The following is a 12,325-nucleotide window of genomic DNA, read 5'->3' on the forward strand; positions in this document are numbered from 1 at the left end:
TTCGGGGCTGTGGATCACACTCTCGGGTATGCTAGTTAGGGTACCGGCTGGGAGGATATGGCACACTAACCGACGACTCTTGGAGTTATTACTTCAAGATATGCCTGCAACTTATGCTGAATTGGTACAGAGATGCCAAAAGCACGCAGAAGGCACGGAAATCTTAGACGCACGCCGGGGGGACAATAAAGCCTCCGCAAAAGAACAAAAGGCTCCTGAGAACAAGCAGAAGCCGAAGCAGAATATTCGTGATCGAGTTGGAAAGCCTCATCAGGCATGGCGGCAGAGATCTCCCGACAAAAGTGAGTATACTCCATTAAATACTCCTCGGGTTGATATTTTGAATATTATCATGAAGCGGAATATCTTGAAGTGGCCTCCGAAGCTTCCTACCAAACATGGGGAGCAGGATCGAGAAAGGTATTGCAGTTTCCACAAGGATTACGGTCATTACACCAATGATTGTCGACATTTAAAAGTGGATATTGAAAGATTGATATCCCAGGGACACTTGTCCAATTTCGTCAGCAGGAGACGAGAGGAACCACGTGATGCAGGTGCAAAAAGGGACCGTTCGGTTAGCCCAAACCAACCGAAGGAGGCTCCAAAGTCTGAAAAAGGTAAGGAAGTGATTGATGCTACTCGGTCACCGATCCTTATAATATTTGGAGGTCCCGAACCTGAATCACTCCAAAAGCTGAAAGCAAAATCCAAATTCGTTGGGACCGGAGAAATGCAAAAGCGTAAGAGGCCAAATGGTGAGGGTTCAATCACCTTTGGCGAAGAGGACGAAAGAGGAGTTTGTTTGCCTCATGATGATGCCATAGTCATCAAGGTAGAGATTGCACGCTGAGAAGTACACAGGGTGTTAGTTGACACCGGGTCTGCTGCAGACCTCTTATCTTATGCAGCTTATCAGAAACTTAAAGTGGATGAAGACTTGATGGAGCCATCATCCACCCATTTATATGACTTTGCAGGATCATCTGCAATAGCGGAAGGATCGGTCCAGTTGGACCTATCGATTGGAAGCTTCCCCAAGGAAGCTACCGTTCGGGTAAATTTCTTAGTAGTTCGGGAGCTCCCAACTTACAACGTCATCCTTGGGAGACCATCCTTATCAAAGCTACGTGCTATCGTTTCCACGAAACACCTAAAAATAAAATTCCCAACTGAAATGGGAATCAGTCAATTTTCATCTGACCAAAGAATTTCTCGGCAATGTTATGTTGCATATCTAAAAGACAAGGAGAGCCCAAGGAAGGTGACGGCATTACCAATTGAAATACAAGATGATCGGGACGAGGTAGAAATATAAAGGCCCGAGCCAGTAGAGAAACTGGAGAAAATTCAGTTGTATACCAATGATGAAAAAAGAGTTACTTATATCGGATCTGAGCAGCTGGAAGAATTCAAAGAGGAGTTGAAGTTTTTCCTTCAAAAAAATAGTGATGTGTTCGCGTGGTCCGCAGATGACATGCCAAGAATTGATCAGCTTGTTGTAGAGCACAAACTTTGGATAGATCCAAAGGTAAAACCGGTTATTCAGAAAAGGAGAAATTTCTCCATGGAAAAGTACGAAGCCGTTCAGGGCGAAGTTGAAAATTTGAGGAGCTCTGGTTTCATTGAGCCAATCGAATGCCCAATCTGGCTGGCCAACGTGGTAATTGTCAAAAAGGCAAATGGGAAGTGGAGGATGTGTACAGATTGCACAGATCTCAACAAGGCTTGCCCTAAAGATTGTTACTCGTAGCCCATAATTGATCTCTTGATAGATGCAACTACAGGCTATGAAACATTGAGTTTCATGGATGCCTACTCAAGGTATAATCAGATCCTCATGAACAAGGAGGACAAAAAGTTTACGGCTTTCATGACTGATCGTGAAATTTTTATTATAAAGTCATGCCATTCGGCCTAAAGAATGTAGGAGCTACTTATCAGAGAGCTGTCAACAAAATTTTCAAAGACTTGATACGAAAAAATGTCGAAGCTTATGTTGATGATATGCTAATAAAGAGCATTGCAAGGGCGAAACATATTGAAGATTTAACGGAGGTATTTTCAGTTCTGCGAAAATACCAAATGAAGCTGAATCCGGAGAACTGTGCCTTCGGAGTTTTGTCAGGCAAATTCTTGGGCTTCATGGTATCACAAAGAAGTATTGAGGCTAATCCTGCCAAAATACAGGCTTTGATTGATATGGAAGCCCCTAAAACTATTTGGGATGTGCAATGCTTAATGGGGAGAGTAGCCGCTTTGAACCGTTTCATCTCACAATCCGGAGAAAAATGTCTACCTTTTTTCAAAGCACTCAAAGACTTGAGGGGCAGTAAGGAGGCAAAATGGACAGAGGAGTATCAAAAAGCTTTCGAAGAACTGAAGGAGACATTGGGATGACCACCTCTATTATCTCAACCCGAGAAGGGAGAAGTCTTGCAGCTATATTTAGCAGCATCCCCTTCTACAGTCAGCGCAGTACTTGTTCGGGAAAAAGACAAAAAGCAGTGGCCAATTTATTATGTCATCCACGTACTACTTGACGCGGAGACACGGTATTCTCAGATCGAGAAACAGCCTCTAGCTCTTATGATAGCAGCCAGGAAACTATGGCCATATTTTAAGGCTCATTCAATCGAGGTATTTACTACTTTTCCCCTTAGTAAAGTTCTTCGTAAACCTAATTTATCTGGAAGAATGGTGGCTTGGTCGGTTGAACATAGTGAGTTCCAAGTGAGCTTTAAGCCTCGAACGACAATCAAAGCTCAAGCACTAGCTGACTTTGTAGTAGAGACTACTGCACCAATGGAAGAAATTCCCGAACCCACAATCCTGACCATTTGGGAGGTGTATGTGGATGGTTCGAGTAATAAGCAGGGAGCAGGGGCTGGAATTCTCCTGAAGAGTCCGGCAGGATTCATTATTCGGTATGCACTGCGATTTGCATTCGAAGCAAGTAACAATGAGGCGAAGTACGAGGCCCTAATAGCTGGACTTAGATTATCAAAAGCATTGGCAATGGCAGACGTAACTATTTATAGCGACTCTCAGCTTATTGTCAACCAAATACAAGGGGAGTATGGCATCAAAAAACCTCGGTTACAGAAATACCAAGAGATTGTGCAAGCATTGTAGAAAGAGTTCAAGAATCTGAAAGTATGTCAGATTCCAAGAAAAGAAAATACAATGGCAGATGAGCTATCCCGATTAGCTAATGCCAAAGAAAAGAATTTAGACCCTTCGGTCTACATTGAGGAGATAACATTTCCAAGTTATCAAGAGACGGAAGTTTCATATATTGAAGCGGAGCATTGCTGGTTGGATCCAATAATAGAATATCTGAGAGATGATAATCTACCGGAGGATCCGAAAGAGGCGAAATTAATCAAAGTGCGATTAGCACGATTCATTATGCAAAATGGAAGGCTATACAGAAGATCTTATTCTGGACCCCTTCTGAGATGCTTAGATCCCGAAGGATCGGAATCAGCTCTGGCTGAGGTGCATGAAGGAATTTGTGGGGCACAAATGGGCGGTCGAGCCCTGGCACACAAAATTCTGAGGCTTGGGTTATATTGGCGTAAGCTCCAGCAAACTGCTATGGAATATGTTCGCCGGTGTAGCAATTGTCAAATCAATGCTACAGTATCTAAACGCATAGCTGAAACCATGACTTCGATTCTAGATCCCATCCCTTTTGCGATGTGGGGAATCGATATCATGGGCAAATTCACCAAGGCGTCAGGCGGAAGAGAGTATCTTATAGTAGCAATCGACTACTTCACCAAATGGGTCGAGGCTAGCGCCCTGGCAACCATCACTGAAAGAAAGGTGGAGAAGTTCGTGCTCGAGTCGATTATATATCGGTTTGGGATGCCAAAAATAATCGTTACCGATCATGGCACTCAATTCGACTGTCCACAATTTGAGCAATTTTGCGGAACTTATTTGATTGAGCATCGTATGTCATCAGTGGCATACCCTCAAAGGAATGGTCAAGTAGAGGTTACAAACTGAAAGTTACTTGAGGGAATAATGAAAAGACTCGAAGCTAACAAAGCCTTGTGGGTTGAAGAATGTACTATGGGCCTACCGAACTACGGTTCAAACACCCACAGGAGAAACTCCTTTCAAATTGGCTTATGGATCTGAAGCATTGGCACCTGTGGAAGTAATGGCTAGAACACTACGGGACGAGAGTTCGAAGAAAAAGCGAATGAACAAGGACTGCTAGATAGCCTTGATTTGTTGGATGAGGTTCGTGCATAAGCAATAGCACGAACTCAACATTATCAGCGAAGGATAGCGTCACATTATAACTCCCGAGTGAAGAATTGTGGGTACATAGAAGGAGATTTGGTATTGAGAAATACATTAACTTCAGATCCATGCCATCAAAGGAAGTTGGACCCTTCGTGGGAAGGACCATATATGGTTATTAAACCAGTCGGTTCGGGAGCTTATAAGCTGAAGAACATGACAACCCAAAAAGAGTTGGATCGTTCGTGGAATGCCAGGCATCTGAAGAAATATTATCCTTGAAGATTATCATTTTCGTTCATGATATAACAAATTTCTACTCAATCAATACAATTATCGATTTTCAACATATTGTCTTTTGATTGGGGGGCATCATACAACACACTCAAGAATAGATCCAGCGAGACAAAATCAAAAGGCATCGGTTTAAAACCCGAGTGAGTTCCTTCTCAGACTTATTGAATTTTTCAGGAAATCCTTAAGTCAAGGCATTGGTTTAACACCCAAGTGAGTTCCTTCTACAAGGCATCAATTTAAAACCCGAGTGAGATCCTTCTCAGACTTATTGAATTTTTCAGGAAATTCTTAAGTCAAGGCATCAGTTTAACACCCGAGTGAGTTCCTTCTACAAGGCATCGGTTTAAAACCCGAGTGAGTTCATTCTCAAACTTAATGAATTTTTCAGGAAATTCTTAAGTCAAGGCATTGGTTTAATACCCGAGTGAGTTCCTTCTACAAGGCATCGGTTTAAAACCCGAGTGAGTTCCTTCTCAAACTTATTGAATTTCTACGGAAATCTTTAAGTAAAGGCATTGTTTCGAAACAACTAAGACCTACTGCAACAATGACTCAAGTGGCTGACAAAAGTTCAAAGCTAAAGTTGATTCTTTATTCCTTTAAATGACCAGAAGGGGCCAACCTTTATATCAAATATACATATGAGATAACAGAGGTTTACATACAATCTTCATTCGGTCAAAAAGGAAGGTCATCATCGGTGATCATCAAGATATTCAAATAACTTTGTCAGAAATTACACAGAGTCAAGAAGCAACACAGATTCAAGAAGAAGAAGAACGGGGTCGGGAAAACATATGTTATCATTTGTTTTTCTCCCTGGGGGATTGCGAAGCATTCTGCAAGGACAAAATCCTCCGCAATTCCATACTCTTTATCCAGCTTGACCGGGAGAAGTCTGATCTTTGATCAAACCTGCACTCAAGGCAAGCTCTTCATAGCTGAATCCTTTCAGAGGAGAATAGGGAGGAGAATCGTCGAGATGATGCATTATATCCGGATCTGGAGGAGGAAGGTCTGTTGTATCCTTGGACCAGTGAGGAAGAGGAAGTCCTAGCTTTGCAAACACTTCAGGATGACAATTGGCGTGGTGGGGAGTCATGTTGAAATAAGGATTTCTCCTTAATATCAATTCCCATACTTCGTTCTCACCATCCCGGTATGCCTACAAGTTATAAGCGTTCAGCATGTCAACAAAAGGCTTACTATGCAAATACTTGAAGATGCAAGCCTTGCGAACATCAGTTGGGAGGGACTCGGGCAAAGGGATAACAACTTGCCTTTGGGGTAACGCTTCAGACCCTTTCGCCCCTGGCTTTCCTGCTTCTCGCTCCAGCCGCCAAATCTTCTCCCTGGCATCATCCAAATCCGAACGAAGACGTTCGATCACAGAATTCTTCTCTCCTGCAACCTCCCAAGCTAGGTTTCCAAGACAAACAATCTCAGCGTCTTTGGCTTTGGAGTCTTCCCGAAGCCTGGAAACTTCATCACTCAGTCTCCTGAGCCTAAAGGCTGCCTCCACTTGGTTGTGGAAGTTACCAGTGAGACTCCTACAATAACTTCAGAGTTAGTCAAGAGCAAAAGAAAAATCTTATGAACATAAGGTAATGAAGAAAAACTTACATCACAAGAGATTTCATAAAATCTCTATCTGAGATCGTGGAGAGGGCTAAATCGCCTGTCACCAAGTCAGACCTCTTCAACGAACAAGAAAGATGAGCTACATCATCAGCCAACCTAGGGCGCTTCCTAGTGGCAAAATCCTCCAACTCCAAGAAAGGAGCGAAGGAGGATGCCAAACAAGCACTAGAGTTGGAAATAGAAGCGGCACCTGCAGGGACCGCACCTTCCTCAGATGCCCGAAGAGTCTTCATCATGGAAGACCGAGCGATATCTTCCGCAGGGGCATCAACAGTACAAGCAACGACTGAGGGAGCCACGTCCTCCTTAGAAGATCGAACGGTCTCTTCAGGTAGAGGGAGTGTCACGCCCTCCCAGCCGGTACCCTATCTGGCATACCCGAGAGTGTGATCCACAGCCCGAAGATCAGGTATCGAGTGATCAACCTCCCACATAAACAATAACATAATCATGAACAATCATAATAAAAGTGCGGAAGATAAACCATAGATCCAATAAAGAAAGAATGAATCATAAATGAATCAGAATAATAGATATAATCAGAGTGTCAAACAGATAAGTAAAGTGAGGCAAATATCCCACTCTACAACCAGCGGAAAAGTAGCTCTAAAAGAATAAACTAGACAAAATCTAATCCCAATAGCAAGTACAATGGGTAACTAAATTGTTCTCCACTTTATAGACAACATCCTTATAAGTGTAAATCTCATAAATGGCACAAGGACGCTTCCACTCAATGGTCGGACTAAGCATCGTACGGAGCATAACCACTCGCGGAATCTTCAGAGTAATTGTGGTAACCGCAATCACCTTCCCGGAGATATGCCTCTTTGCCTTGCGCTTCTTCATAGGAACCGTCATAGTACTCAAGACTGCAGGGATAGTCTAACAAACATTGTACAATAAAGGAATGAGTTTCAAAGAAACTCAGTAAGGCAGTTAAAATCCATAATAACATAAATGGCAGGATTCCAGAACAATCATAAATGCAATATGATATGAGACAAGCAATGAATGAATGAATCTAACTCTATGTATGCTGGTCTCTATTGGCAAACATGCTTTAAGTCATAGCACCGTACTTCTTTAGGAAAGTCCACTCACATCCTCAACCATTTAAGATATCTTGGATTCTCTCACGGATCATTTCACCGGTCTTGAGCAGCCGAATGGTAATGGGTCCTTCATCCCTCAGGACAAGCCTTGGCAGGGGGTTAAGTCAACACACTCTCTCACAACCATTTGGTATAAGTACTGGCGCATGTCAGGGTAAAACCTAGCCAAATGCAAGTCTTCTACTTAGTTACATCAAGTCAGATCCAGATACTTCCATTCCTCGTCCCCGACGATCCTTTCCGGTATCCTTCACACTAGAGTCCTCATAGTCCCCCAACTCGACTACGGACTCATCAACCCTATTGGTTATCCACATATGGTAAACGGGAAGCTCTCACGTCCTCTCACGGGTTGGTTACCGGTCTTAAGCGCCCGTGAGCCCAAGTCTAACCATATGCAACCCTACCAATAAATGGCCCCCACAATGTGATTCCTGTCCTCTCACGGGTTGGTTACCGGTCTTGAGCGCCCATGAATCCCCATTGCTACCACGGGTCGTTTGGTCTCAATACCCCTCCGATTAGGGTCGAACATAACAGGACATCCTAGCCAAACACTACTAGACAATCCTAGATATGTCATCCAACAGTTTAGGAAGGTGTCCAGAGGGCATCTCCGGAAACATCCCATAATATTCCCGTAGTAGTCCAAGGACAGAAGTGTCAAAAGGACACCTCTCCTTTCCAAACCATACTTAAAGCATACACATGCATCAATTCATATCATCACATATATGGTAACTTCATATATGGAAAGAAATCAATAATTACAATCACTTGTATAACATTGGTAAGTAAATCATACATGAATCAATTCAATATGAATAAGTAATGCTACTGTAATCAAAGTTATGCAACAGTAGTATATCATTGTAAGAATCTAATTTAGGAATCATATCAATGATATTCAAATATAGAAACTAGATTCATGCTATCTATGTAATTAAGGAAATAACCATCCTTACCTTTTATAACTCGCAAAGGAATCCTAAGAAATCAAGTAAGATCTTGGCAAACTTGAGAAGAAGGTCCTAAACAAGTGTATACAACATATTAGGAAAGATCCCTAACAGAAAAGATACCAAAACATCCAACACAGACCAATTCCGGAGTTGCTTGTACTCATTGGTCGAGTGGATTGGTCGAGTTGTCCAACGACCAATCAGTCGACCAATGCAGACAGAGACCTAAAAAAAATAGAGTTTTAAGATATGAAATCCGAATTTGGTGGTTCAAAAGGGTACTAATCAAGGGGTAGACTACATCAGTAGTATTCTAACATATAGGGGACCTCAAAACACCAATCAAAACAAGACATCAAGATCCAAATTAGGAAACAAAAAGTTACCATAATTAGATCAACCATGGATCTTGATGAATTCGAAATAGAAATCAAAGACAAGAACAATAGGAGGATGGATCATTGCTTTCAGGTAATGGTATCATGAAAACATACTTAGATCTTCAAGGAAAAAGGCTTAGAAGCATAAATCTAAATAAGGAAATAAAACCTACCATATATGTAACTACCATGCTTCATGAAGAACACATAGTATGGTAGAAGAGAACAACTAGAATTTGATAGATTATGGATCATGGAAAGAAAACACAAGCATTAACTACTAACATGATCAACATAGAAGATCCAAAGAGATCAGAATTCAAATCAGATGTTTAACAAGATTAGATCATGGTTTGATCATGATTCCTTCAAAAGCTTGCAATAATCATGGTTAAGATCATTGTTCTAGCCTCAAATCCTTAGGATGATCATGAGAACATGTTCAGAGATGTTTGCAACAGAGGATGCAGCATCTCTTCTACTGTCTCAACTCAAAAAGGAAAGAAAAACAAAGATGGAGGAGAAGAAGAGAGAGTAGACATACCTTTTGATGCAAAAAGAAGAGTTTCGACGAAGATCCGTCAAGAAAACACCAAGGATGCAAGGGAGATGACTTGCAGAGGTCTTTGGTTCGTTCCGAGAGGTTTGGAGGCAGCAAATACGAAGTGGACTCGAGGTTGGACTTAAATAGAGCAAGAATCAACCTAATTGCCAAAGACAAAGCACTCATTGGTCGAGTGGATTGGTCGACTGGCCCAATCGACCAATCGATCGACCAATGCCGACAAAGAAGACCAAAACGAGGGAATTGAAGGCCCAGATCAAATCCAATCCTAAAGGGGTTTTGCACACAAGTCAAATGACTTACCTAATAGGTAGAAATGCCTTCAAACCAAGATAGAGAGCACTCCAAGTCCATCAACTAATCAGATCTTCATCAGATTCGGTTTCCATAAATAGAACCTCATCATCAACTTTCATGGATTCAAAGCCGGACACCAAGTCCTCCACTGGGATGGCCCAAAGCTGACTTCTTACTTTACTTCGGGTCATCGGACCTACAAATAACAAGGTTTCCGGGTCAAGGTTAGGGTTGGGTTTCACATTCTCCCCCCTTAAAGAAATTTCGTCCCCGAAATTGAAAGCGTACTGTGCTTCCAAAGAGGTAAGGAAACTTCTCCTTCATGTCTTCTTCCTTCTCCCAAGAAGCTTCTTCAGGGGTATGGTTCTTCCACCGAATCTTCACCAAAGGGATGGTGCGATTCCGCAGCTGCTTGTCCTTCCTATCCAAGATTTCGGCCGGTTCTTCATCATAGGTCAAATCAGCACTAAGTCCTTCAGTGCTTGCTGCAAAATGTGTTCCGGACCTATGTATTTTCGGAGCATCGAAATATGAAACACATTGTGCACACCAGCAAGAGGCGGAGGTAATGCTAATCGATATGCAACAGGTCCAACCTTTTCCAAAATCTCGAAAGGTCCAATGTAGCAAGGGCTAAGCTTTCCCTTAACATTGAATCTCATCACACCCTTCATTGGTGAGACCTTCAGAAAGACTTTCTCTCCAACTTGAAATTCCAAATCGGTCCTTCTCTTATCAGCATAAGATTTCTATCTCGACCGGGTAGACTTAATCCTTTCTCTTATCATATCTACCATAGCACTTGTAGCTTCAATCATTTCAGGACCTAAGACTTTTCTTTCACACTGTCTCGACCCAGACAAAGGTGTCCTACAAGTACTACCATACAAAGCCTTGAATGGAGCCATGCCTATTGTTGCTTGATAACCGTTGTTATAGGCAAACTCAACCAAAGCTAGGTGTTCATCCCAATTTCCACCCATATCCACCACACAAGATCCGAGCATGTCTTCCAATGTCCGAATTGTCCGCTCGCATTGTCCATCGACCGTGGATGATGAGCTGTACTCAAGTTCAATTGGGTTCCCAAGGCCTTCTGCAAACTATTCCAAAACCTTGAGGTGAACCTAGGATCACGATCCGAAACAATACTCAATGGCACACCATGCGGATGAACCACATTATCCACATAAAGCCTTGCTAGCTTATCCGAGAGTATGAGTGATCTTCATAGGAATGAAATGGGCTGATTTGGTCAACCTATCAACAATCACCCACACAGTGTCATTGCCTTTACTTGTCCAAGGCAAGCTAGTCACAAAATCCATGGAGATATCCTCCCACTTCCAACTAGGAATAGGAAGGGGTTGAAGTAATCCAGATGGAGGTTGTCGAACGGCTTTCACACGTTGGCAAGTCTCACACTTGGCAACAAAATCATCAACATCCGCCTTTAGACCAATCCACCAAAAATGTTCCTTCAAGTCCTTGTACATCTTGGTGCTTCCCGGGTGTATAGTAAAGACCGACTGGTGTGCTTCCTTCAATATTTCTTTCTTAACTTCATCGTTTGCAGGCACACACAGTCTTCCCCTAAACAACAAAGCACCATCCATGGATATACCAAAGTCGGGGTCCGACTCAGGATTCGAAGAAATCTTCTCAACTTTGATCAAAAACTCTTGATCGGAACTCTGCAGAGCAACAATCTTATCTCTAAGACCAGATCTTGCCGTCATGGCGTAAAGAATAAAATCAGAATTTTCAGGGACGATTTCCAAGTCAAAACTCTCAATAGAAGACCACAATGGTAAACTCAAAGCATTCAAATCCAAAGTCTTCTTCTGGTTCTTCCTACTAAGAGCATCAGCAACAACATTTGCTTTCCCAGGATGATACTGAATATCACAATCATAATCGGAGACTAGTTCCAACCATCTCCTTTGTCTCATGTTCAACTCCTTTTGGGTAAAGAAGTATTTCAAACTCTTATGATCCGTGAAAATGGCAATCTTCTCACCGTAAAGATAATGTCTCCAAATCTTCAAAGCAAAGACAACGGCGGCAAGTTCTAGATCGTGAGTGGGGTAATTCCGCTCATAATCCTTCAATTGCCGAGAAGCATAGGCTACGACCTTGCCATGTTGCATCAAGTACACAACCCAAACCAATCTTTGACGCATCGGTATAAACTCGTCATACCACCGGAACTATCGTATAGTCAAAACCGGGGCACTTGTCAATCTATCTTTCAACTCTTGGAAATTCTTCTCACAAAGCGCCGGACCAAACAAACTTTTCTTCTTTCCCGGTCAACTTAGTCATAGGAGCAGCCAACCGAGAAAAGTTCTCAATAAACCTTCGGTAGTAACCCGCCAATCCAAGAAAACTTCTTATTTCCGTTACTGACTTCGGTCTTTCCCAATCAGCCACAGCTTGGACCTTTTCAGGATCGACACGAATACCTTCGGCTGAAACTACATGACCAAGGAATACCACTCTCTTAAGCCAGAAATCACACTTGCTAAACTTAGCAAACAACTTCTTTTCCCGCAACCTTTGCAAAGTGAAACTTAGATGACTCGCATGCTCTTCTTCGCTCTTCGAATAGATCAAGATGTCATCAATGAAAACAATCACAAACTTATCAAGCACATCATGAAATACTCGGTTCATGAGGTCCATGAACACCGCAGGAGCATTGGTCAATCCGAAGGGCATGACTCTAAACTCATAGTGACCATACCGCGTTCGGAAAGCTGTCTTGAAGATATCACTAGACTTCACTTTCAATTGGTGATATCCGGA

Source organism: Hakea prostrata, chromosome 10 (genome assembly GCF_041222555.1).
Source record: "Hakea prostrata isolate BN-2017 chromosome 10, UWA_Hpros_2, whole genome shotgun sequence".
NCBI classification, from domain to species: Eukaryota; Viridiplantae; Streptophyta; class Magnoliopsida; order Proteales; family Proteaceae; genus Hakea; species Hakea prostrata.